The 27,711-nt window shown below is 44.9% G+C and overlaps 1 protein-coding gene across 50 annotated transcripts in view; it reads right to left on the bottom strand.

Annotated features, from left to right (window-relative positions):
• The window catches only part of TRERF1 (transcriptional regulating factor 1), a 235,203-nt gene that overhangs the window by 112,493 nt on the left and 94,999 nt on the right, over window positions 1-27,711 (bottom strand). For 3 of the 50 annotated variants that reach the window (XM_054253993.2, XM_054253995.2, XM_054253996.2), the window contains one exon: window positions 14,173-14,225. The exons of the other annotated variants lie outside the window; for them this stretch is intronic. The gene's annotated coding sequence lies outside the window, so the exon portion shown is untranslated. The remainder of the gene's footprint in view (window positions 1-14,172; window positions 14,226-27,711) is intronic. 50 annotated transcript variants of the gene reach the window in all.

A 27,711-nucleotide genomic window follows, 5' to 3' on the forward strand; every position in this document is an offset into this window, starting at 1 on the left:
CAGGGGCCATGCACCCCAGGCCCACATGGGCCACGAAGCTGGCCCCTCCACCCCCAGCCTCCCTTTCCCTTGAGCTCTGCCCCAAAGAATTAGGAATGAAGAGTTTGTAAAATATGTGTCTTACAAACACATAATGGCCTCACTGGCCATTCTTTCCCTGAAAAAATCTGGAAACATGCTTTTTTTTTTTTTTTTGAGATGGAGTCTCACTCTTGTTGCCCAGGCTGGAGTGCAGCAGCACGATCTCGGCTCACTGCAACCTCTGCCTCCTGGGTTCAAGTGATTCTCTTGCCTCAGCCTCCTGAGTAGCTGAGATGACAGGTATGTGCCATCACCCCTGGCTAATTTTTGTATTTTTAGTAGAGATGGGGTTTCGCCATGTTGGCCAGGCTGGTCTTGAACTCCTGACTTCAGGTGATCTGCCTGCCTTGGCCTCCCGAAGTGCTGCGATTACAGGCCTGAGCTATCGCGCCTGGCGGCAAAACATTCTAAACCAGCTGTGACAGCCTTGCAAACAAGAGGCCCTGAGAGAGATGAGGTGAGGTGTAGCACGCAGGGCCAACCCTGAGGATGCAGTGCCTACTCCAACATTTCCCTAGATCCCCACAGATAGAAAACAGGCTAGCCATTACAAGGGTCTCTTGGACAGTCAAGGCTCTCTCAGAGATGAAGCTGTGGGCAAAGCCAACTCACCTCACTGGTCTGCAAGCAACACTGCGACAGCAGCAGCCTCCCATGACTGGGGCTGGGGAAGGAGCAGCTTCCTTGGGCAGCAGTCTCTTGTCCCTGATGGAAGGGATAGTCCCCTCTAAAGGAAGGAGATACCTTTTGCTCCTTTTCTATAACAGGACCTCTCTTTTCATCACGGTAACCCTCACCTCTATACATCTGCCCAAAGGGCCCTCACAGTTACTTAGGGCCTGTTTAAAGAAGACTTCTTCCACTGGTTTCTTTGGGACAGTCAGTATTTTTCTGTCATGGTGTTTACTTTTTCTTTACTTTTTTTTTTTTTTTTGAGATGGAGTCTCGCCCCATCACTAGGCTGGAGTGTAGTGGCACAATCTCTGCTCACTGCAACCTCTGCCTCCCAGGTTCAAGTGATTCTCCTGACTCAGCATCCTGAGTAGCTGGGACTACAGGTGTGTGCCACCACGCCCAGTTAATTTCTGTATTTTTAATGGAGATGCGGTTTCACATGTTGGCCAGGATGGTCTCGATCTCTTGATCTCAGGGATTACAGGCATGAGCCACCACTCCTGGACGGTGTTTACTTTTTCTAAGAATTCCAGCAGGCTGCATTCCGGCCATTATGATTGAGGTGAAGAAGGGCCAATGTTTCCTGCTGAGTATGAAGAGGTCTTCTATGGAGGAGGGTCTTCTACAGAGCAGAAATGCCATGCCCTTCTGAGCTGAGAGGAAACTGGCCTACTTTTATGGGTCATTTTCCCAACAAATATATAGGGAGCACCCATGCTCTTCCAAGGACTGTTGGAAGGTAAAACAACCAATCTTTGCCCATAAGAAGAGCCTACTAGGTGATGGGTTGGAGATTACTACGGAAGTGGAGAGTGTGAGTCAGCAGAATGAGCCAGCATTCAATAGTTCAGGGCAGGAGCACACGCTCATCAGTCAAGGTCTTGTTCTTAATAGAGATGAATTGTTTGCTGGTTGCTGTTAACTGAGATGGTTCCTGATTAAAATCACCAATAAATGAAAATGCATCTCAGTTTTCAGAAGCTCATTTCATATGTCTCACTTTTACTTTTCTGGTATTTCAAATAAATTGGAGAGGTTGGGTCAAGGGATGTTTTAGGGCACCCACAACTGTTCTCAATGCTGAAGAGCTTACTTGAAAGAGTAAGTTACAAGCCTCTTCCTGAGATGCAAGTCAGATGTCCCAGGGGACGTTTCCCTGTGTTTTCCACAGGACCTGGAATGTTGTCCTATCAGGCACCTGACTCACTGGACCTCTTCCCTGTGGCTGCTCACTTCGCCTGACACAAAACTGCAGTGGCCACATCAGTCAGCAACTGCCCTGTACCCTGTGCAGCTGGAGAAAGGCTTCTGCTTGGCCTGAGAACTGACCTCTGGTCTCTGAACAAAGATGCAGGCTTCCCACCACTGGTAGGTAAAGGGACTCCCCCCATTCCAACGGGCACAGGGGTGGAAAATAACCGCAAGATCCAAAAGGGGCCCCATGACTAACTTCAGCCTCCATGGGAGGAAAATACAGGAGCCTCCAAGGGCCACGTGGGCCCCTCGAGTGCTTACTTAACTTGAAGAGGAAATTGCCCCATAGACTCCACCAACGGATGCAAAGACACTGAGGCCCAGGGCAGTGACAAATCCCAACGGCCACATCCGACCAACTCCTGGTCATCAAGAAATGGAAAACTTCAAGGATGCAGCAAAGATATTTTTCCTCTTAGACTGGAAGTCCTAGGTGAGCTTTCAGCTGGGGCCACTAGGAAATAAAAGACCACACACATACACTGTATATATATATATATATATATATATATATATATATATATATATATACATACATACATACATACATATATATGTACATGTGTGTACACACATGTATGTCTATATGCATATACACATGAATATATATATGTGTGTATCTTATACATAAGCCACACTGGTGAGATAAATATGGAAATCTAAAAATAAAACAAAGACAACTTTGGGAAGGCAAGTGGAACCTGGCACCCAGTGATCTGAAGGTTAGCTGAGTTGTGTCAGGATTATGGAAAGGAAAGCTTAAGACAGGAACCCCAGGAGATCTGCCTGTAGAAGCCACTGAGACACTCCTCCTTCCAAAACAGCTGCCATCTCAGGCTCTGCGGCAACTTCCATCATTACTACCCTGTTCCAAAGTTGTAAAGCAACTGAAGTCCCAACTCCAGTAGTCTCAACAATTATATTATCCGACAGTATGATACAGGCCAATCTCATTGATCAAATCTCATTACAAGAAAGAATTGCTTGTATGAGCCAAGTCGTGGTGATATTTTGATTTGGTTAGCAAAAAATAGTGTCTCTGGGACTAATCCTACACAGCAAAGCCTCTATCTATGCCTGCCCCTCAGAGTGGTTACTCTGTGATGAAAATAGCTGGTTCTAAGCAGAGAACGGGGCGGCCCTGTGAGAGGGGCTGTGTGGAACAGCATGGCTCTGCTTATGGCCCCAGTTCCCTCATGGGAAAGAGAATTAAACTCCAAGGGCGCACCTGGACAAGAGAGGTCACAGCCACAGGCCCAGGAGCTACAACAGTGAAACAGGGAAGGGAGGATGTCCCCTCTGATGTTTCAAAGCTCTGAGTGAGCAGCAGAGCACCAGGGAGCCCCATGTGTGCTGGAGTGAGGCACCAGGGGGACAGAAATTGGCACTGGGGTTCCAGCCTCATGGGTCCTCCTAGCTCACTCAGGTTCATCTTTGGTGAGGTGATGGGGGTTGGCCCAGATGGTCCCTTCCATCTCTGGAGTCCTAACATCCATAAAAACACGAATCGGACATATCAGCTCTAGAAATGACCTTGCTGGATCGTTATCAGGCTACGTGGCACACAGACCACAGAAGTGACTCCAAGCGTTGTGCCTCCTGCCTTGTCAGCAAACTAAGTATGTATTGGATCAGCTATGGAGAGTAAAGCAGAGAAAAAGGAATTGGGCAGAGTGGGAAGTGGATATCAGTGAGCCAGAACTCTTGGCTCACCTGGCAATGACAGCCAAGAGCCCGAAAGCCTTGCGTCCAGATGCTGAGGGCTAGCTATTCCTTAATTCTACCAATAGCTTGAGGTAGGCAACCCCTCTGCTGACAAGGCAGGGGCACAGCAACAGTAACGGCAGCAGCCAAGCACCCTTGCTAGTGCTCACAACATGCCACGCACTCCCAGGTGCCTTACATATATCAACTCATTTACTAGCTCTACAAGACAACTCTACCATGGACACATTTCGATGCCCATTTTACAGATGAGGGAACTGAGGCACTAAAGGTTTAAGGAGCTGGTTTTGAATCCAGGCCATCTGGATCTAGAGTCTGTGCTCAGCAGGGTTAGCCAGGGCCTATGCTTCCACATGGTTCTGGATTAGTCAACATGAGTGTGGATGGGGCATGCCATTTATTGAATGCCACTGATGCACCAAGTTCAGGCACTTATTCATGTCCATTAACTCTGGGATCCTCTCTCTTCTACCCTCCTCCTCAACTGTCCTGCCAAGCTGGTCAGCGCCTGGTCCAACTCCAGCTCAACCATCCCTTCCTCAGGGGCACCTTCTCTGACTCCCCAAAACGAGGTCTAATTTCCATTACGTGCTGACATAACTTCCTCTACTCCATCTTCCTGCTGCTTCCCATGGCTTGATATTATTTGCTTGCCTGTTTATGTAATAAATGCTTCTCTCCCTGGTGAGACTCTAAGCCAGTGCTGACCAGCAGAACTTCCCACAACAATGGGGATAGTTTACATTTGCGCTGTTCAACATGGTAGCCACTAGCCACTTGTTGCTGTTGAGCACTTGCAGTCTGGCTGGTGTGACTGAGAAACTGAACTTCAAGTTGTATTTCATATTAGTGAATTTAAATAGCCACTGTGGCTACCACACAGGATTCCACAGGCCTAATCTCCATGAGGGCCTGTTTTGTGCTGCAGTATTCCCAGGGACTAGAATGCAATTCTAGGGTCAGAATGCAATAAACATTTATGAAATGAATGAATGCAGAATAAACGGACGAATGAATGAAAGACTACATCAGAGGGAAGCTTGTGATGAAGAAAGAACCAGGATCCAGAGCACACGTTCTTCTTTCCTGCCACTAACCTGCCATGTGCCACCATCCCTGACCATCATGCCTCATCCCCTGGGTCTTGAGAGGTTCCCTTGAGGAGCTCCCTGCTGCTCCACCTTCACAGCCTCTGAGGTCATCATAGAGTCAGGAGCCATAAATGCCCATTTCTAGCTCCCCACCTTGGCCAGGAGGTATGTCTTCTGCAGACTGCCTTTTTCACCTATTGAAGATACACTGGGGTAAACAAGCTATCATCCCCTGCTTAAATAATCTTAAGAGATTATTTGTCCCAAGAGAGGGATCATCCCTCTTTCCTCACTCTAAGCTCTGCATAGAACTTAGTCAGCAAATGTAGATTTGTCCTATCAGACTTCTCACCTCCCAACTTGGCAGATGAGCATGAACTAAGGAAACGGTGGCTCAAGGAAAACTCACAGTACCCTGGACTGGGGAATCAGCAGCCTTGGGTCAAATTCTAGTTCTGCCACCAAGACATCAGGGAGTTTGGTGAAGTCTCACACGCCTGTCTCATGGCTGCTGTCACTGTTCATTCAGCTCATATTTATTAAGCTCCTGCCGTGTCTAGGCTGTGTGTAGGGCACTGGAGCTGCAGTGGAGGATGGGGTGGTTGTGGTTCCGGTTCAATGGAGCCTTGGCTCTAGCAAGTGCCAGAGAGAACAGCTCATGATGGGAGCTGTGGGGGTGGTGAGGGGGTGCATGCAGGAGAGTGGACATTTGGAATGGGGTAGAAAGCAAAGGAGGCAGGAGGATGCAGAGAGACTCTGGACACTGAGGCACGCCTGCGGGTACCCTGAGCTGCTTAACAGCAGTGGGAGCACAAAGGAGCTGGACACACCCCGGACACTGGCCAAGACCCAGCAGGGAGGCAGCTGGTCAGGGAAGGGCAATGGGCAAGGCCTAGAAGACCCCTCTCAGAGTGGGGCTGGACTAGCAGTGTGTGGCCCGAGGGCCAGGGAGCAGAAACAATAACACCTCCATCTTCTCCAACAGCTCAAGCATCTCTTTCCACTTCGCCTTTTACTCTTGGAAAAGCCAGGTTCAGGTTCTAATTCTGTTCCTGATCCTCAAGGAGATTCGGGAGAAATTAGCTAGAGCAGGTCTGAGGCCCCTGCAGTTTGTCTCTGGGCTCAGGAACAATCTGCTCTGCTCCTGTTTATTGAGCCCCCACCTGCAGATGAGCAGGCGTGATCCCCATCCTCAAGGCCCACCAAGTGTACTGGAAGAGGCAGCCATGCTCAAACCACTATCTGGAGGCAAAATGCATCACAGACAGGCACGTGTGATGTGAGAGCTCAGTGGAGGGGGAGTGATATCAACAGTGGGGTATCAAGATGGCTTCAAGGGGACATGGTCTCTCAGCAGAGCCTTGAAGGACACACAGTCTTCTAATGAGGAAGCAGGGAGGGGCTTAAGCAGGAGGGATGGCATACACAACGGCATGGAGGTGGGAAAGCTGCAGACCAATGGTTCTCAACCTTGGGATATGAAAATCACCTGAGGAGCTTTTACAGGCTGATGCCCAGACCCCATCAACCAGAGGTCCTGAGGCAACTGATCTGGGGTAAGGTCCAAACACTGATATTTATTTGAAGTTCCCCAGGGTTGAGGGCTGGGACCCTGGTTACCTGGACCACTGGCAGCAGCACCACCACCTAGGTGCTTGTCAGGGATGCAGCATCTCAGGCCCTACCCCAGACTTCCTGAAACAGAGTCTGCATTTTAATAAGATCCCGCAGGTGATTGTGGGCACGTGGAGGTCTAGGAAGTACTGCTCCAGAGGAGTTACATTTAAATCAGCGGGCTTACATTTTTCTGATCAAAGGCATCTGGTTCACTGCTGTGAGGAAGTGGCAGGACCCAAAACAATATCAAACGACCAAAAGCAGTACTAGCCACGTTTAGGAGCTGGCCTCTGCTGGGCACTGTGGGGAAAGGAGGGTCGCCATATGGCTCAGGCACAGGAGAGAGGGAAGGAAGAAACTTGGGGGATAGGGAAACGGGCAGCCGGTGTTCTGAACAAGACTGGGATTCTGAGGCAGAGAGAAGAAAAGGAGACCTGGGTCACGGGATGTGGGTAGGGGATGCACGCCCGCACAAACACACATACGCAGAGGTATGAAATGCAAAATGGTGCTGAAGTGTCAGACACTAAGAGCTACTACCAGAAGGTGAGTGTACTCAATTAAATGCATATGCTCATTAAAATGGAATTTTTAAAGAAATTAACAAGCACTCTCCTGTTCACCTCTGGAAAGCAGCAGTTTTACTTCTGAGAATTATGAGCTGGAAACCAGATCAAAGGTAGACCCACGTGGTGCTCCTCTGCCACCTCCCTTCCTCACACACCGTTCCTAAGAGTCCTTTGGGATTTATGACGGCTCTCCCTGCACTCAGCCTGCCATCTCGAACCCAGACCTTGGTAGTAATCAACCACGTGGCTATAATGGGACCTGCCAGAGGCCCTTCTGCACTGTAACATCAGGGTTCCCACATGGGACTCTCTGCACAGCCCACAGTCAGGAACTTCCCAGGAGCGTGAGCTTTTTGTGATGGCAATTCAATGTATATTTGTTTGTCTCTATATTTTTTCACAACTGTGCCAGAGAGTTGGCTGACTAACCCACCAGTAATCCCTAACCTCTCCTGCCCACCTTCACTACAGAGGCTGGAAAAGCTAAATCATCTTTTTCCCAGCCTTTCTTGCAACTAGGAGTGAATACAAGCTACTGCCAGGACTGACAGAGGAAGCAGCACTTGGCCAAAAAGCCAAAATACGAAGGGCAAAGCAGGAGACTGAAAACTCTTATCTATCCTTGAGGTCACTGCTCAGCTGCAGGTCAATACCAGATAACCATTGCCTCTATCCAAACTGCTGGTTTATGAGAAAATGTGTTTCTCATGTCACCATTCCTTTGTTTTTCTGCTACCTTCAGCCAAAAGCATGTCTATGGTCTTTCCTTCCAGCTGCTTCACTTCCTTGCCCATTTACTGTTTCTATCAGTTTTTGTACCACCCTCTGCTCCTTTTCTCCTTCATCTCTTCCTGTTCATCTCCTCCATCCCCAACTCACAATATAATAGCAGGGTCGGAAAACCAACCCACTTTTGAAACATCAAGTCTTAACGTTCAATCAGTCCTCAGGCAGCAACCTCTTCTGAGCCCAGGAAATGGGATAGCTACGAATTTTACCCAAAGCTGCAAAAAGCAATAAGCAAATTCTATTATGTTGTTTCTTTACTTCTTGGATTACTTTCACGAGCAAATAAAAGCACATAAGGATATTTCACAAGTGTGTTTACGTTTTATATTGAACAAACCTTGAATTTCATAGCAAGTATCAAGACTCAGCCAAAGCCCTGCATTCTGACAGATCAACAAAGACCAAAGGCCCCAAACAAGTAGCTACTCCTGAGAACAGATGTGTAAACAGAAACACAGTGTGTGAATTAGCCCAGTGTTCTCCCGCAGGTAGACTGAGAGAATCTGGACACCACCCGTGGCTGGGCCCCAGAGCCGCCAGAATTTAGCCAGATACGTGATTAAGAAAAATCTATTTTAATGCTTAATAAGTTTAAGATTTCTATCTTTTGGTTTACTGCTTAATATATGTTCAAACCAACATGTTTTCTGCAACCATCAACATGTCTTGACCTCTTTTAGGGTGTGTGAAGCGCTCAAAGGCAAGAACTGAGTCCAAATGGCACCGTGTCCTTCCACCCTGCACCCACCCCCAGGCCAAGTCTGGCCCTATCCTCTAAACAACAGCAATCAAGTCAAAATCAGAAATTGCGTAGCAGTTGCCAGTCACAACCAAACAGCCATTTCTTACCTGTACATGCTACAGACATTACTCATCTTTTCAGGGCTCTTTCATTTCAAGAATGATTCGCATTTTTTTTGTGACTCAGACACACCGCCCCATTCCTGCTCTAGCTCATAAGGAGTGTGGAGTGACAGCTTTAAGGGATGCATAAGTACCCCCATGACTACCATGGAGGGAGGGCAGGGCAGGCCAGAGAGGGACGAGGGTTCACCAGGCCCATCCACAGAAGGCTGAGGGTTCTTCCTGGTGGCAATGTGCAATCTGTCAAGACATGAATACTGCTGCCATGTTCAACATCTACTTATCAGCCCATAGATTCATCTATTTATTCTTTTACAAGTAGTGTCGTCCCCCCTGCATTAGCTTTGTTTCTTCTTCACACACTACATAAGAAGCTTCAGAAAGGTCATTTTTCCCCAGTGATAAATATGGGCAACAAGGAAAACTCTTCATTTTAATTAATTAATTTATTTTGAGAAAAAGTCTTGCTCTGTCACCCAGGCTGGAGTGCAGTGGTGCAATCTGGCTCACTGCAGCCTTGAACTCCTAGGCTCAAGCGATCCTCCCACCTCATCCTCCTGAGTAGCTGGGACTACAGTCATGTGCCACCACACCCAGCAGTGAAAAAGAAAACTCTTCTCAGATAGCAGTAAATTAACATTCTCAGAGAATTCTTCTGAAATGATCAATTTCTCTCTAGAACTTTCTCTGACCGGTATCTCCCTCCTCCTCCTCCTCCTCCTCCTCCTCCTCCTCCTCCTCCTCCTCCTCCTCCTCCTCCTCCTTCTCCTCCTCCTCCTCCTCCTTCTCCTCCTCCTCCTCCTCCTCCTCTTCCTCCTCCTCCTCCTTCACCTCCTCCTTCCCCTCCTCCTCCTTCTTCTCCTCCTCCTCCTCCTCCTCCTTCTCCTCCTCCTTCTCCTTCTCCTCCTCCTTCTCATTCTCCTCCTCCTTCTCCTTCTCCTCCTCCTTCTCCTCCTCCTTCTCCTTCTCCTCCTCCTTCTCCTTCTCCTCCTCCTTCTCCTCCTCCTCCTCCTTCTCCTTCTCCTCCTTCTCCTCCTCCTCCTCCTTCTCCTCCTCTTCCTTCTCCTCCTCCTCCTCCTCTTCCTTCTCCTCCTCCTCCTTCTCCTCCTCCTTCTCCTCCTTCTCCTTCTTCTCCTCCTCCTTCTCCTCCTCCTCCTCCTCCTCCTCCTCCATAGCACCCCTACTGACTGGATTTTAAGGGGTAATCTTCATGCCTATGGGTGCTGGGAAACTGTTTAGAACTAGTTACTCACTCCAAGGGCCCATCAGTTCTGCCTGGGTTCCAAACAGTCCCCCGTGTACAGTGGAGAACACAGCCTGGGTTCCCCTCATGTCCTTCCAGATTTGGGTGCAGGATTTTCATGACCTCAGATCATTTACCAGCAGAGCAAGGAGTGGAAGAAACAAGAGGACTCACAGACAGAAAGCTCTAGGTTTGAACCCCGCTCTGTGTGATGTTAAGCATATTACTTAAATCCTCCAAGCCTTGGTTATCTCATCTGTAGATTAATACCTGCCCTGCAGTGGTGTTTCAAAGATTACGAATAACCATAGAAAGTTTCCAGTCCAATCAAGATGTTCAATACTGGCTAATTATCAATAACCATCATTCTTAATCACCATAGTGAAAACACTCAAAAATCACATTCAACTCTGTAACAGCTGAGTCACACCTAAGTACAGGCGCTGCGTGGTCTCTGTGTGTGTCTGTTCAGGATTTTCATTCTGCTGTGGGTCTGTCCATGGGTCTGTCAACGGCCTTAGAGCCTAAGGCCCTGGAGAAAGGAGTGGGTAGGTATAGAGCAAAGTCTTGGACAGTGCAACCCAGGAAGGTATGTTTCCCTCAGAGATGGGGCACTTGTTCTTTTGCTGGGAGACTGGGCTTACTATCACAATTCAGTGGGTTAGCAAACATCTCAATGATGCCAAGGCCCCAGGTCTACCCCTAGCATGGCTCCCTCTTCCAAAGCCATGGAGCCCAGATTCTTTACTGGCTAGTTGTTTCATGAAAAAAAAAATCACCAGTCACAAAGGGCAAGTTACCATAATCCACTGGCTCTACTATAAGGACACTAAACATTTCTTCATCAGTTCATGTTGGATACGATGGGGTAGGAGTTTCAACTTTCTTTGTAAGAAGGATGGCATAATGAACGTTCAATATCAAGTCATACACAGACATTCCCCTCCCGCAATCCCAGGCTTTGGTAATTATTAGTAGAGCCATCTGCTCAGCTTAATGAAAGTGCAATCTCCTGTACATATAATTAGTGAAATCATTTTAATTAATTAAACAAATTAATTAATTGCAAGGATACTGCAACCATTTCCCAGGAACTGCATCCAACTCATTTATTCTGCATGTGTCTACTGGGCTCCCACTGAGGGCAGAGACCCATGCCAGTGCTCTGAGGAGGTAAAGGGGCTCATAGTCATGAGCAGAAATGGAAGGCCAACATGCACAGTTGCTGATGACTGTTCCTTCCTCTTAGGGCAATCAGTTTATCCTAGTTTTCAGGATTGTCTTGGTTTTAAAGTTGAAAGGCCATGTCCCATGAACTCCCTCAGCCCCAGGCAAACTAGGGTGGCTGGTCACCCTACTTTGGCTTGACCTGGGTCAAAGGTCATCACTGGACAATCTCCACTGTAAAGGAGATGCAGGATACCCAAATACTGGTTATCCTGCAACTCCAGCTCCTACTCATGGCAGACATTGCTAGTGGATCCAACAGTTCCACATCAGTCTCACCTCTGTTCCAGGCAGCCATTATTAATCACCCTGAATAGGAGGCCTGGGAAATTAAATCTGTTTTCTATATATGCCTGAGAATCACGGAAGCTCTAGGCTAGAAAAGATTGTCAAAGTCTAGTCTAATCATCCATCCAGTTCTTAAATCCCTCCTATAGTGTCCTCCACAAGTGGCTAGCCAGCTCTCCTTGCATATCGCTAATGATGGGGAACTCACTATCTCATAAAGTAGTTCTTCCTGTCTTCAACAGTGTTGGCTATAAAACCCTTCCTTGAAATTACTAACAGTCTCTCTTGTCAATCTATTTTTTCTGAAACCACATGGTGGTCCCTAGAGTGATGAAGCACAGTTACTAAACTGCTCCCAAGCCTTCTCTTTTCTAGGCCCAGTTTCTCCAACTGTTACTCACATGACTTGGTTTAAAGTTGGCGTGCCAGCCCAATATAATGACCCATCCAAGTCCTCTCTGGGGCCTGGTACTCAGACATGGCTCCCACACCTATCACCTCCTGGTGAAATCCACAAGATGGTAAAAAATCCACAAGAGGGTAAGAGAAACCCACAAGATGTAAGAAAACATAATATAAATTACAGACTGCCAATTTCCCAGTTACAAACAACTCACTCTAAAGGTTTGCTTAAAAGTAATTTCTTTAAAATGCTGACAGCATGTAGCCACAAGAAACCATATTTAAAATGATGGTTAGACTCTCAGGTCAGCCCACAAAAGCCTTCTGAACTGATAATGTACCTGCCATGTAAAACTAACAGTGCTGTTTTAACTCTATGTAGCCACCATTTATAAGATGGTTTCCACGGTGATATGCATTCTGCGATCCATTTCAGAGAACTACACAAAAGGTATACCGGGTGTTGCATGGCTCTATGAGGTTGTAGGAGGTGCCTGCTGACCTTGGAGGAGAACTGACTCCAGACCCTGGTCCTCTCAACCCCCTTCAGGCCTACAGGTCCTTTGAAGTGTGTTATCCTAAGGACAGAGCCTATGTGCACAAGCCTGAGTGAGCTGTGAGGCTGCAGCCAGGAGAACTTCTGGAAGGAGGCAAGCGATAAGGGCGATGGGGTTTTGTTGTGTGTGTTTGTGGTGGTGCTGTTTTTCAATAATCTACTACAGACATGAGGATAGGGGTTTTTCTCAAAGTCAGAAATGTGAACTAGAAAAGTAATGAATTGTCTTGTTCTTCTCTGAGCTCTTAAGCAGGATCTTTATAAGCTGGTACCTACAGTGCTAAGAGAGTAGGGGGAGGAAGACGGACTGACACATGCATAACTGACCGCATGGGGATGCCAGCAGAGCTGCTGAGCCTCAGTTCTTCCCTGTGGAAGCTCTATCCATATCCTTCCTTATTCTTGCCCCAACTGTCCTGTGGCCCCAGGCCGACAGAGCAGGCAGGAAGGCACTGAATGAAATTTGAGGTCAAGTCTTCCTGGGCATCCCATCTGAAGCAGGAGGAGCTGTGTTCACCTGGAGAAAGGCAGGTGCTCCCAAGGACTGAGCTGCCTGGAGTCTCAAGGCCCAACTGGAGACCCTGCTCCATCCCCCACTACTGTTCTGAACTTGTTAACTAGTGCTGTTAAACTCCCCAAGCCTCAGCTTCCTCATCTCTAAAGTGAGCAGAATGTCCTCTTCGCAGGTCAGGTGCCAGAATAACTGAAAGGCAGTCATAGTAACAGCTGAACTTTCTGAGTGCTGCCCAGCACTGCTCTCTGCATATCGCTCCCATTAACTCATTTCAGCCGTACAAAAATCCCAGTATTTTGTAAATGAGAAAATTGAGGCCCAGAGAAGATGAGTTATTTACCCAAAACTGTGCAGTTAGTAAGCAATAGGGCCAGGAGGACAGGTATATAATTATGGTATATAAATGGTGGTCACTGTTATTGTTAATGACTAATATATGAAAATGCTGGAGTGCTCCAGCCTGGGCCATCTTTTCTACCACAAGGCATCTGGGCGGTTCCTGCCCAGTGCTACTAAGGCTTTGATGGGATGTCTCCTCCAGCCCCAGCTGCAGATCAACCCAGGCAGACACCTTGACAGGACATGCTGCTTGCTAGATGTCACAGCCCCCCACCAGATGCTTGTTCAAAGGCTGCCACTTCACCTGACAACCTTGATGAAAACTGCAAAGTGCCCCCCACCCACCTTCTTTGTCTCATTTTTTCCCACAGCACTTACCACCTTCTAACGTTCTACATATCGCATTTATTTGTGACCACGTGTCTAGCCCAACTAGATTATAGGTTCCATGAGGGCAGGGAATCTTCTCTGTTTTGTTCAGTGCTATATCTTCAGCACCCAGGACAGTGCTGGACACATGGTAGGCAGTCCGTAGAATGAATGAGCAAGTGAACCTATATTGTCATGGAGAAAATGTCCATAATATATTGTTAGGCAAAAGAAGGCAGGCCTGTCTCTAAATTCCATATATCATTATCTCATCTATGTAAATGCATTACTGTGTGTCTGAGCATGTGTGAGTGGACAGAAAAGAAAAGTCTAGAAGGCTACACCTGAAAATGTTCCTTGTGGTTCTTTCTCAAAGGCAGGAGCAAAGACAATTTTAACTTCTTTCTGAATGTTTTACAAAGACCATGTATTATTTCTGTAAGTTTGTAAAGCGATTACATTTGAAAGCAAACACATTTGTGCATGTACACACACACACACACACACACACGAAGCATACGTTGGTTACAGACGACCCAAGCAGGAGGTGAGGCCCAGTGACAGCTTACCCGCCTTCCCGACAGCGGGCTGGTGCAGTTTCTTCACTCACAGACCGGCAATGCTGAGAGAAATAACAGAACGAGGTTTACAGGGAACTAGGACTCAGCAGCACCTCCTTCAGAACTCCTCCAAAAAAAAGGAAAACTCTAAAACTCAAAAGCTATTTCACTGCCTCTCCAGAGCAGTCTCAGAATTATTTAATCCTTTGTAATTGTTTTTAAATTATATTAGAATGTTCCAGAAAACATAAAGCTAAACTAATCCATAAACTGCAGTCTTTTGCAACTGAAAATCCATTTTGCATAAAAAGCCTCATTCTCCCTGCCAGTATTAAACAGGGAGTCAGGATAACCGAATTTCACCCAAGATCCTGGGCCTGGCTTGGGGCACTGTCTTGATTCCCACCCTCCTCCTCCATGCCGACAGCATATTCTGTATACAGGTGCCCATAGGAAACCAGCCCAGTGACTTACATGTCCCGTCACCCATAAATCACCAAGGTGCCATTAATCAACAATATGCATCCAGTGAGGGCCAACTCTGGGCCCAACATGGCCAAATGCTATGAGGTGGAAGAAAAGCAAACATAAGATAAAGTCAGCCTTCGAAGAAGGACTAACACTCAAGAAATGAGGAAGAAAACAATTGCACTCCCTTAACGGCACAGCACTTACTACATGTGTAATGAGAGTTCTAAGAAAAATGAGGTTTAAGTGTGGGCAAGAAGGCTGCAAGGAAGAGGGCGGGCTCATGCGCTGGCTGAGCCAGCAGCAGGCCAAGGTGCTGGGGTTGGGGGTGGACCTCAGTGCCCGTCACCTCAGGTCTGTGGGCAGAGCCACCCCTGCCACTGCCGATTCCACTGCTCCTGCCTTCCAGGCAGGGGGTGCTGCTTTGCCCAATTAGTCGGTTGCCCACTTACTGAGCACCACGTGTGTACAAACAGTCTCCTGCACAGAGGGCCGACTCTGCCTGAAGGCAGATGAATTCTAACTCTCTGTGACAGAAGCTTTCACATCTCAGCTGATGTCAGGAGCCAACCACAGTCAGGGGGGAAGAGAAGCACGTGCATCTGTGTCCAATTCCAAGAACTCTGGTCAATCCACAGCGATTGAGAGCACTGGATGAAGCAAGGCTCAGACAGAAGCAGTGGAGAGGGCAGAAAGAGGAGGAAAGAGGCCAAGTCAAGGACATGGTCAAGGGAAAAGGAATTTCAAAAGATGGCTTTGCAGCGGGGAGGGAAGAGAGCAAGTGGCATCTAAAGACACCAACCATCCTAGAACTCAGGACTTCCAGTACTTAAACCAGGACGAGTTTGTCAGCCAAGCTATACCATCTTCAGGGATGCCAAGAAGTTGCCTGATAACTGGGTGCTCTTTCTCCCCTCCTTTGTGGAATTGTCGCTGCTCATTAGCACCCCTGGGGACAATGGAAAGGAAGAAGCGGTCAACCCAGGGAGGTGACTACTGTGTCCTTCCTTCTGTACTCCTGGCTTGTATCCTCTCATCTCAACCATGCAGGTTTCCAAAGGGGCTCAGGTAGAATAATATTCTTTATTGTTGTTCTTAAAATAAAACCTAGAATCACAGCCACTATCCTTTATTCCACTGTTTCACAGACATGAGCTTATCAGCTGCCCAGTTGGGAGAGGACCCCCTGTGTCCCTCTTGGAGAAAGAAGCACCTTATCTATAACAAATGTGGAAATCAGAAGCTGGAAGGGTTGGCACACTCAGCTCTTGAGCCCATCCCCATTCATTCTCCATCTCTTCCCTCTGAGAGTTTCAGTTTCCACCCACCTCTCCCAAAGGCAGGTTCTAAGAGACTACTCCACCCACATAATCTGTTCTTTCAACAAAGATTTACTGAGCATTTACTATATGGCAGACGAAGTTTGTTAGGCAAGATTCAGAACACAAAGAACAGTAAGATACAGTCTATGCCTTCAAAGACTTTATGGTTCTGTTGATGGGGAGAGGGAGTGGAGGTGCGGGCAGGGATGGTGCAGAGAAGGTGAGAATCATTCAATTATTCAACACATATTTGCTTTTCCCTTAATATGTGCCGAGACCCGTACTGCGAGAATGTGGGTAAGTAATGAAACAACTGCAAAGGCATGTGTGAATGCTGGTCACGTGGGAGACCTCAGGACCCACCCAGCCACCAAGCCAAATACCAACTGATCACTTCTCCTTGGCATGGCAGTATGTGCTGTTGAGGACTAAAAACAAAAGAAAAGTGGTAAGACCAAGCCCTGACCCCAAAGAGTTAACCAAATGATCAAAGAAATAAAACCCTCACAAACGAACCAATTCGTGGACCACCAGGTATGGTGAAGAGCTAACTGCGGGACACAGAACTTCAGCGTAAGGAGCAACAGAGCTGGACAAAATCCGCAGAGCTTCCCAGAGGGAGCAGAGGTAAAACCTGAGAAGTAAGACTGAACGGGGAGCATTTTCCAGGCAGGAAGAACATCACAGGTATCTGTGATTTTTCTCAAAAATGAAAGGTGAATGTATAGTTATTGCTGAAAGTATTTCTAAATGGCACACCCATCCACACATCTTCGGCTTGAGTAAATAGGAACCTTGCCAGTGGTGACCTTCACAAATGTGAGTTACAGTAGACTAGAATCATGGGCAGAAAAGCTCACTTCAGCTGTCTACACTATAAAGGTGAGGCATTGAAACATGCTTAACTCTGTAATGCAAGTCAATGCACATGTCTGTATAAACACACACACGTGCAGGCTCATGCACACACATACACTTCCTTGGCTCCTCTTTACATGTCTACCCTCAAGCTAAACAAATTTCTTCCTTCCGCTAGAAGAACACTCCATAACTCAGAGAAAGAGAAACTGAATTACCAGGAACAATCCACAGATTAATAACTGGGAATCGACCACATTGGTTTTTGCTATAACGATATTCAGTAAGTATGAGCAGAAAGGCCACCTTTGGTCTAATGGTACACTGGTCACTCAATAACAAGTGAACAACCATTGACTGACTGTCTGTTTAATGAAGAACACGGCGATAGTGTTAAAGTAATGGAAGGGAGGGGGCAGTGGGAAAGATTAATTAGAAGGCAGGCAGGATACAATGAAAAGAAATGGAAGACTCGCAAGATAATGAGTCTGATCCCAGCTCCACCACGGCAAGGTCCCGGGTAAGTCGATCCCGCCTTGACTTCCTCATCCATGAACTATGTCCCACCTATCTCTCAGGATCATTTATAGTTCACATGAGACAGTGTAACTCTAAGCGCTTGGAAAAGCGGAAGGTTCTGTATCACGCACCGTGAGGGTGTGGAGGTACTACTTCCTTCCCCAGCTTCACAAACTGCCCTCTTTCCCGGAGTCTTCTGGATCTCTCAATTTGTCCCATCCCCTCAGACAGTAACTAGCCCAGGGGAGAACAGGAGCCAAGGGAACCCAGTCAGGGGCAACCAGACTCAATTCCAGACCTTTGGTTGGCCCATCAAGGAAGTTGTCTTCTGTTTTTCCACTGGAAAAACTGGGGTTGGGGCATCTCAGCTGAGCCCTGGGTAAAGCCTCACCTGCTGCCACAATCTACCCCTAGATTGCTCAACCGCATAGGCCAATACATTTTCTTCTTTTGCTAAAACCAGTTTGGGTTGGTTGTCAGGTAATCCACTAACTAATAGGGAATGAATGAAAATATGGTTAAAGTCATGCTATAAACCGTTCCAACTCCTCACTAAACCTGTGGCTCCGTAAGCTACCCAATGAACCATTTCCCACCTGGTGTCCTGAAGCAGGTGAAGATGTTAAAAAGATGACTCAAGGAGTGAAAAGAAGAGAGACAATCATAAGCAATAAAACCAAGTGATTACTGGGTCTGCCTTTATTTGCTTCCTGTCTTCTAAGACTAGGGAGGGTTATAGGGATGGAAGCGGGTAAAACCCTTCAATGATAAGCCAAAGAATTAGAGTGTCTATCTCAACTCTACTTCTGCCTGTTCTCTCCAGATGTTTACCTATTCCTTTTCACGGTAACCACTGAAGAGCCCAGAGGAACAATACTAATATCCCACTGATTTATTTTATATCTTAAAAAATTACTCAGGGCCTGCAGTACTGAGCTCATGTTCAAATTAAGTTTGCTGAAAATCTAATTTGGGATGAGTAATTCAATTTGGCTACTACAATTAAAAGTGGTGCAGTATTTGTGTTTTAGAGGAAAATCATATTAGATTCATCTAATCTTATTAGTGGACTATCATATTTAGATCACATTCTATCTGGAACAGATACTAGATTGATTTCTTTCATAAATCACTTGGGAGACCAAAGGGACTAGACTTCTCCCTGGTCTTTGCCCACCCACCCGACACAGGTCAGTGCAGGCAGTGAATGCAAAAGAGGCCTCACTGAGAAGCCCACTGCACAGCTCTGGAATTCACCCTCCCAGCACATGCACCTAGCACAAGCCCTCACGTTTTGCAGGTGAGTAAACGGGGCCCAGAGTGGACAAGTGACTTGCTCCAGGTCATGTGGTCACTTCGTGACAGAGCTAAAACTACACTTAACTTCCCCTGCACCACAGTTTGTGTCCCTGATGCTCCAACACGTGTTCTCTATAAGATCTAACACGAAAAATGGCAAGAGGGCCCCTGAGCCCCCGCTGTTACTCACTTGATTAAAGCATAGAGTCATCCAATACTACCTCTCAGCCTGACTCTCTGCCTCTCTGAAGTTCCCAGGGAAGAGAAGGAGCATGGAGAAGTTGATCTCACTATCTCCATGGATAACTTAGACCAGTGCCCCAAATCCTTCTTGTCAAGTCCATTTTCTTGATGACGAGTTTAAACACCCTCACTCCCAGACAACAAAAATTCACATTAAGAACATTCAAACCATATGACAGGTCAGAAAACAGAGTCTGCTTTGCTTTTTAAAATGTTCTTAATCTCAGGAGTACTGCTAACTGGGTAGACTTAGTGGGTATAATACCACACATCGGGGTTCCAACTGCAGAGTTTAACCTAAGAAAATGAGGTTACAAACAAAAACATGAAAATAAGAAGCTAGATAAGAACACTTGCAACATGACAAGTGAATACACACAATGCATACAAATCCCTTGTAAATGATTTTTTAAAAGATAGAATACAGCAAAATAAAAATGAGAAAGGATCCAAAGAGGCAATTATCTCTCTCTCTCTCTCTCTATTTCTCTCATACACACACACACACACACACACACAGAGAGAGAGAGAGAGAGAGAGAGAGAGAGAGATTACTGATGGCCTCATGAAAAATGTTCAAAGCCATTAGTAAGCAAAGCTTGCAAACTGAAACAACGCGATACTATTTTCAACTATCAAATTGGCAAAAACTGAAACAACTCTAATGCTCACGACAGTAAAGGATGCTGTGAAATCGAAACCCTCAGATGCTCCTGATGACTGTAAATTAGTCCACATTTCTGAAGGGCCATCTGGTGATATGGATCACTAGCTTTAATACTGAGTTCACTCCCAAGAATTTTCCCTGATGAAATAATCAGAGGAATACTCCAAGATTTATGTGCAGAGACATTTATAGCAGCAATATTCATACTAATAAAAATCTAGAAAAATCCAATGGTACCGTAATAGAAAAATAGTTAAATAGATGATGCATCAATACAAGGAATAATATGTAGGCTTTAAATCTCATGTTTTTGAAAAAGATTTAAAGACACAGGAAAATGCTCACAAAATTATGCTAAAACTCAAAGCTATTAATAGGATAGCTCTCTTTTGTGAAGAGAAAATTTATAGCATATGCATTATATATATCATGTGCATTACAAATACAGAATCTGGTGGCAGATTCATCTAAATGTACAACAAATATTTATGCTTCTCTTTCCAGAGTGTGGGATTTTTGGCGAGAAGCGGCTGCTCAGCCAGGGGCTACATGCCCCAGCACCCCTTGTATCTAGGTGGTACCAAATAACTCCTCCCACCAATGGAATGGAAAGTGATTTGAGCACTTCCAGGCTGCGGGAGGTGGAAAGTTCCCTGGGAAGGGAAGGAGCATGGAGAAGCTGACCTCACTATCTCCATGGATGACTTAGACCTGTGCCCCAAATCCTCCTTGTCAAGTCCATTTTCTTGATCACACACACACACACACACACACACTACTACTACTACTACTGATGGCCTCATGAACAATGTTCAAACCCATTAGTAAGCAAAGTTTGCAAACAGAAATAACGTGATACCATTTTCATGCTCTCTTCCTCCATCTGCCAAACAGATACAGGGGACTTCAGGACCCTAGGAAATGTAAGAGCAACCAATGAAAGGAGCCTGGATCACTGAATCACTCAGGGGAGGGCTCCACTGGTGGAGTGACCACCAATCCTAAACTCCTATGTTGACTCAGTGAGAAATAAACTCTATTGTGTTAAGCCATAATTTGGTGTGGGTTTGTTGTTGTTTTTGAGATGGAGTCTCACTCTGTTGCCCAGGCTGGAGTGCAGTGGCACAATCTTGGCTCACTGCAACCTCTGCCTCCGAGGTTAAAGCAATTCTCTTGCCTCAGCCTCCCAAGTAGCTGGGACTATAGGTGCATGCCACCATGCCTGGCTAAATTTTGTATTTTTTTAGTAGAGACAGGGTTTCACTGTGTTGCCCAGGCTAATCGTGATCTCCTGAGCTCAGGCAATCCACCCGCCTCAGTCTCCCAAAGTGCTGGGACTACAGGTGTGAGCCATTGTGCCTGGCCTGTTGTTTTTGAGACAGGGTCCCAACTCAGCACCCAGGCTGGAGTGCAGTGGCATGATCACAGCTCCCTGCAGCCTCAACCTCCCAGGCTCAAGTAATCCTCCCACCTTAGCCTCCTGGGTAGCTGGGACCATAGGCACACACCCATGCCTGGCTAATTTTTTATGGAGATGGGGTTTTGCCCAGGCTGGTCTCAAACTCTTGGGCTCAAGCTATCCTCTAGCCTCGACCTCCCAAAGTGCTCGAATTGCAGGCGTGAGCCACTGCATCCAGTCTCATAATTTGGTATTTTAATGATTTCTTCAGCTACTGTTATCTTAACATGCACACATAGAAAAACTACTGAAAGGAAAACTACCAAATTTTATCTGATGCACTGTATGTTAGTCAAATTATAGGCAAATTTAGAAAACATATTTGATTCTACCATAAACATGTCTTATTTGATAAGCAAAAAGTTACTGAAATAAAAAAGCAGACTTTAGGTAGCAGTGTTATATAGTGAAATCTTAAAATATCGAATATGGTTGCAAACATTAAAATGTAGAAAATTATCAAGGGCTCAAAGGGAAAAATCTAAATGTGCAACCTTTAGCAAGATATACTTAAACAATTCTGGACAAATGATTGTCCAAAAATGAACCAAGATTAGAATCATTTAATATGTAAAGAAAGAGCCCTTGTGAGTCAATTAAATGAGAGAGAAATATAATAATTGGGGAAAAGACATAACCACTTAGTCACAAAATATGAAATGTGAATGACATAGACATATAAAAAGATTTTCAAACTCAGTAATAATCAAATGAATGCAAATGAAAATAAGATGGCCTTTATCTCCTTATCAGATTTATGCATTTAAAATATTGTGAACATAGGATCCAACGTTGCTAAGATTATGACAAAATGCATAATCATATACACTGAAAAAAGGAGTTTAAAATTGTATCATAATTCCAATGAGTAATTTGCCATGAAAATAGGAAAGAAAAAAATGCATTAGCTTTCCCAGGCTGGGTGCAGTAACTCACACCTACCTGCAAACTCATCACTTTGTAGTCCTAGCTACTCGGGAGGCTGGGCTTGAGTTTGAGGCTGCAGTGAGCTGTGATCACATCATTACACCTCAGCCTGGGCAACAGAGCAAGACTCCATCTCAACAAACACAAACAAAAAACAACCAAAAGCCGGGCACGGTGGCTCATGCCTGTAATCTCAGCACTTTGGGAGGCTGAGGTGGGTGGATCACCTGAGGTCAAGAGTTCAAGACCAGCCTGGCCAACATGGTGAAACCCCCATCTCTATTAAAAAAAAAAAAAAAAAACCCTTTGACTTTCTAGATATTTGTTGACAGAAATAATTAAACAAATATGCAAAGTATGCACCAGAGTTGTTTGAATAGGAAGATTTAAACAAACAACTCAGGACCGGGCATGATGGCTCATGCCTGTAATCCCAGCACTTTGAGAAGTCGAGGTGGGTGGATCACCTGAAGTCAGGAGTTTGAGATCACCCTAGCCAACATGGTGAAACCACGTCAGGCAGGCGCCTGTAATCCCAGCTACTCAGGAGGTTGAGGCAGGAGAATCGTTTGAACCTGGGAGGTGGAGGTTGCAGTGAGCAGAGATCACGCCACTGCACTCCAGCCTGGGCAACAAGAGTGAAACTGCATCTCAAAAACAAACAAACAAACAAACAAAAACCAACTCAGATATCTATCTGTAAGGAGCTGGTTAAAGACATTACGGTATATGTGTGTATGTGTATTCATGTATTGAAACAATATTCAGCCATTAAAGTTATGCTGAAGATCTAAATGAACAAAGCATAAAAATGCTCGTAAGTTAAAAGAGCAAGACATAAAGCAATTCAAGTAGTATAATTTCTTTATTGTTTAAAAAAAGTGTGTGTGTGTATGTGTGTGTATGAACATACGTTACAAATGCATAAGGAAAGATTATGAGAGGATTTTAATCAAAATGGTGATGGTAGTTGTGGAATTATATATTTGCTACATTTTATAAGTTTTCAACAATGGACATGTATTACTTTAATTTTATTTTTTATGTTTTATTGTGAAAAATTTCAAACATATACAATAGTAGCTAGAATATATGTACTCATCACCAGCTGGATGAAGATTTTCCGGGGTTTCGGTGTAAGAGCTGGCATGTGGGCATAGGCCCTTTGTGAGACATGGGTGGGATCGGGGTTTGGATCCAGCTGCCTTGGAGGGTGTTTGTGTCAGTGCTAGGGAGGAAAGGTCCAAATGAAGCCTGCAGAGCCACGAGAGGGCATATTTCTTACTACTGAATTTGTACATTTTCTGTGTATTTGTTTAGTGTTGTATTTAGTTATCTGTTCACGTGTTCTAAGAAGGTTTAGTACTTTTCTTTGTGGTTTGAGCACTTTGAAGTATAAAGATTTATTCTGTCATATTACTGTCAGTCTTTCCCAGGCTGTTGTTTCCCGGTTTATTTATTTATTTTACATGAAGGAACGTTTCACTTTCCTGTAGTTTGATTGACTATTCTTTTCCTTTTTGAATGCTTTTCTTTTGTTTCTAAGCAATATTCAATTCTATAGATTTCCTATGCCTCTACATTTTGCACTTTAATTGTTTAGTCCATCTGTAATTCATTTTGGTGAAGCCAAAACGATTTTTCTCAAATTGCTAACAAGGCATCAGAATTATTTATTGAATAATCTTCCCTTCCCCACTGACTTGCGATGACTACTTTATGATTTATTAAATTATTTATGCAAGGGTCTATTTCTGAACTATCCTAGTTCACTAATCCACTTCCTCCTTTATGACAGCACGGCAGTGTTTTAATTACAAAGGCTTTATACTGCATTGTAATATCTGGTGTGGCTATATATTTTAATATCCAATAGATCTAACTCCCTTCCCCCAAAACCACTTCCAGAATTCCCCCTGATGTTCTCATCTATTTATTTTTCCAATCAAACTTAGCAGCATCTTTTGAAATTTAAAACATCCCGATGGGACTTTCAGAGGAATGGCATTAGACTCATGAACTAATTTCAGAAGAATCCACATCCTTAATTTCAATCTCATCATCTAGAAAGAGGGTTTTTAGTTAAACCCTTTAAGTCTTCTTCATCTACAACTGAGCAATCTGTAGTTAATAATAACTTTATGACTTTTCTTTATAACATGTATTCTCCAAGTTACTATTTTGTGACTCCCTACATTGACTAAAACTTGAAGAGGTAACCAGTGATGCCCTTAGTGTTTCCCCAGTAAGTATAAGGGCAGTGGGCTGCATAAACTTGACCTTCCTTATAATATTAACGATTGCTCACTTTACATATTCCTTTTAAAGTGGTTAAAAACCTAAAAACTGGCTGGATACACTTTGGGAATTAATGAGGTTATTACAACTTTTTACTTAAACAACTTATGTGAGCCATAGGAAAATATATGTATCTGAAGCCATTCCTGCATGCCAGGAATATAATATTTGGTTATAGTAGAATATTCGCATGCTCTATTGTTGAAATCTACTTGCTAGAATTTTATCTAAAACTTTTGCATTCCTAAGTGAGACTGGTATAGATCCTCCCTTTGGGGACTTGCCCGTTTTGAAGTCAGGGTCACGCTTGCTTGAAAGAAGGATCTGGAAGTTTTCCATCTTTTTTCTCAATCTGGGAAAAGTTTATGTAACACATGAATTATCTGTTCGTTGAGAGTTTAAAAGGATTTTCAAAGGCCTTTTTATATCTTAAAATATTCCACCTGGCACAGGGGTGTATGAGTGTGTGTGTGTCCATGTGGACATTTCCATGTTAGTATACATTTAGAATGACATGTAAGATATGGATCTCAAATAGAACAGCTCTATTATAATTTGTAGCCCTTCTTTCCCCCATGAAAAGGTAGTAAATGCCCAAGATGATAAAGTGTTAAGAAAATACACATTTTCCCAGGCTTTGGTTCCAAGAGCCTCCTTTTAAGAGGCACATGAAGGTTGTAGGAGGTGGTCATGGAATAGCGGATGTGTTGAACCATCCGAATTTCATTGAGCCTGACCAAGTTTGGCAACCACAACTTTACCACTGACATTTGGAACTAGCAAACCTAAGACCTGGAGAGACAAGGAGATCCTCTGTCTAGCCCCAGGTCCCTCCAACTCTATGGTAAAGTTCTTCCAACTTCCCATTCTATTGTGCCATCTCCAGCATAGGATGCTTCACCTCTTCCACAGCAATGAACACTTGTCACTCCAAGGTTTTCCGTACTGAAGGGCCATGGACCAGTGACCTTACAGGCACTTCACAGGCACCACAAATAAAGACTCAGAGTTGTTCTGGACTGAATGTTTGCCTTCTCCCAAATTTCCTATGTTGAAGCCCTAAACCCCAAAGGGATGCCATTAGGAGATGAGGTCTTTGAGAGAGAATTAGTTTAGGTAAGGTGATGAGAATGAAGCTCCCATGATGGGATGAGTGACCTTATAAGAAGAGGAAGAGGAATCTGAGACTCCTGTCTCTGAGTGCACAAGGAAGAGATCAAGTAAGAACACAGCAAGATGGCTCTCACCCACAAACCAAGAGAAGAGGCCTCAGAATAAAACTTACCTTGCTGGACACCTCGATCTTGGACTTCCCAGCCTCAAGAGCTGTGAAAAATAAATTTCTATTGTTTAAGCCACCCACTTTATGGTATTTTACTATGGCAGCCTGAGCTGACGCAGACAAGAATGTTGTGGTCATGTCTGTCAAAAAGGACAATATCTGCTGTGGAGTAAGATATGCCTTGAGAGAAACTAGTGGCTAGGGGTCTGAACAAATTAAGATCCAGTGTCGGCCGAGCATGGTGGCTCACGCCTGTAATCCCAGCACTTTGGGAGGCCAAGGCAAGTGGATCACGAGGTCAGGAGTTCGAGACTAGCCTGACCAACATGGTAAGACCCTGTCTTTACTAAAAATACAAAAATTAGCCAGGCATGGTGTCTTGCATCTATAATCCTAGCTACCCAAAAGGCTGAGGCAGGAGAATCGCTTGAACCCAGAAGGCAGAGATTGCAGTGAGCTGAGATTGTGCCACTGCACTCCAGCCTGGGCGACAGAACGAGACCCTATCTCAAAAAAAAAAAAAAAAAAAGATTCAGCGTCTGCTAGAACGTGCAAGAACTGTGCCCTATGAGCACAGATGCGGATACTAGCAGGATTCAAACGGTGACACTTTGCCCAAGAACGTGGTTAACAGGCAGTAATGGTGGTTAACAGGTGTGAGTGTGCCACAGAATGGTCTTCTTTTTATTGAGAAAGCCACATGTGAGATCCCATGCTTGTTCACAGGAGACCCATGAAATGTTAGGATTAGGACACCTTTGGCCAGTCAAGGTGCTGAGCGTTAGGAGGTAGTCCTGCAGGAAGGCAAGAACCTTGAAACTTTCTTTGGCTCCAGGATTCCATGATTCCATTCACAATCTCACATGGGTGAGCAAGCAGTCTTTTCGTCCCGGTCAACAAGGACAGAGGATTTGCTTTCACACCAGTCATGGCCTAACACAGAAGCTTAATCCTGGCTGGAAGGCAATGTGTGTTTGTGGCAAAGCCAGGCAGACGTGTAATGAAAGCAGAATGAGTAATGTTTAGTTAAGCTTCTGGATGGCAGGGGTGGTTGGGTGTATGTTTGGGGATTTTTAATGATTCCAAAAGACATCTTAAAAAGTCACACTATTTTGGCAGTTCTAAGATGCAACTTTTGCTACAAGTACTAACACTAGCAACTAGCTGCTGCAAGTATTAATACCAGCAACATTGCTCACAAGCACCCCATTCCTTTCTGGGGCTCCTGAGATCAAACCAAGTTTTCTGCATATGCGTGGGGGTGGGGGGCGCACACACCCTTTCCCACCCACAGAGGCGTACTATACAACTGAAAGCCAGATCAAATTGAAGACATTGATCATTTTTAGGGTTAAATGGTGGAAAAGAGAAAACTGTCAACACACTTTTTAATTCGAACTATTTAGGTATTGCAAGATTTTCTTCCTGCTGGTGGAAAATTAAACTAACAATTCTAAGTTAATGACTGGAGGGTAAACAGTTCCTTCTTTATAAACTCAATTGGATTTATCAAAACTTGTATTAAAATGGATTTTCCCCCAACTTTAACTTATAAATCCAACCAAGACATGACTCTAGAGAACTCTTAGGCTCCAAGTGAGGCTTCAAAAAGTAGGGTGTATTTCCCTACAGTTGCACATCCAGAAACTAACTCCACATCACCACGTGAGCTCCCGACACCTGGAGGGCAAATGCAGGCCAGTGCCCACCCTCCCTTGGTGTAGTTTTCACTGGTGATGTTAGAAAAATGAGAACAATGTAGTAAATGATTCCTAAAGCTGAGGGTTTTCAATTTAAAGATTTTTGTTGTTGTTCTTAGATGATCTTTTCCTAATATTTTGGCATTAAGATGGTTTCTTTTCATAAAAGCTTGGTGATGGGTGTTAGAGTTTTTTTTAAATGTCCTAACTTGGCAAGATAAAAAAGACTGGGAGCCCTAGGCCAATGCCTTAAAGCTTTTTTTTTTCTCTCTCTCTCTTAGTGCTTTCTTGGTCCAGGCAATCTTCATTTGAGAACCACTAGTTTACACACCCTCTGAGCCAAGGAATTTGGAGTCAATCAGTGCTCATCTGGGTATCAAAATGGTGGCAAGCCCCAGGTGCAACTAATCACCTATAGAAAACAAAAGTCTAACTTCAGTCAACACTCGGGAGTGGGGATGAAGAATGTCGTCTTCAAAGCTCCTGGTCACTCTGGATACTGTTCT

The sequence above is a fragment of the Callithrix jacchus genome, chromosome 4 (assembly GCF_049354715.1).
Source record: "Callithrix jacchus isolate 240 chromosome 4, calJac240_pri, whole genome shotgun sequence".
In the NCBI taxonomy this organism is placed as follows: Eukaryota; Metazoa; Chordata; class Mammalia; order Primates; family Cebidae; genus Callithrix; species Callithrix jacchus.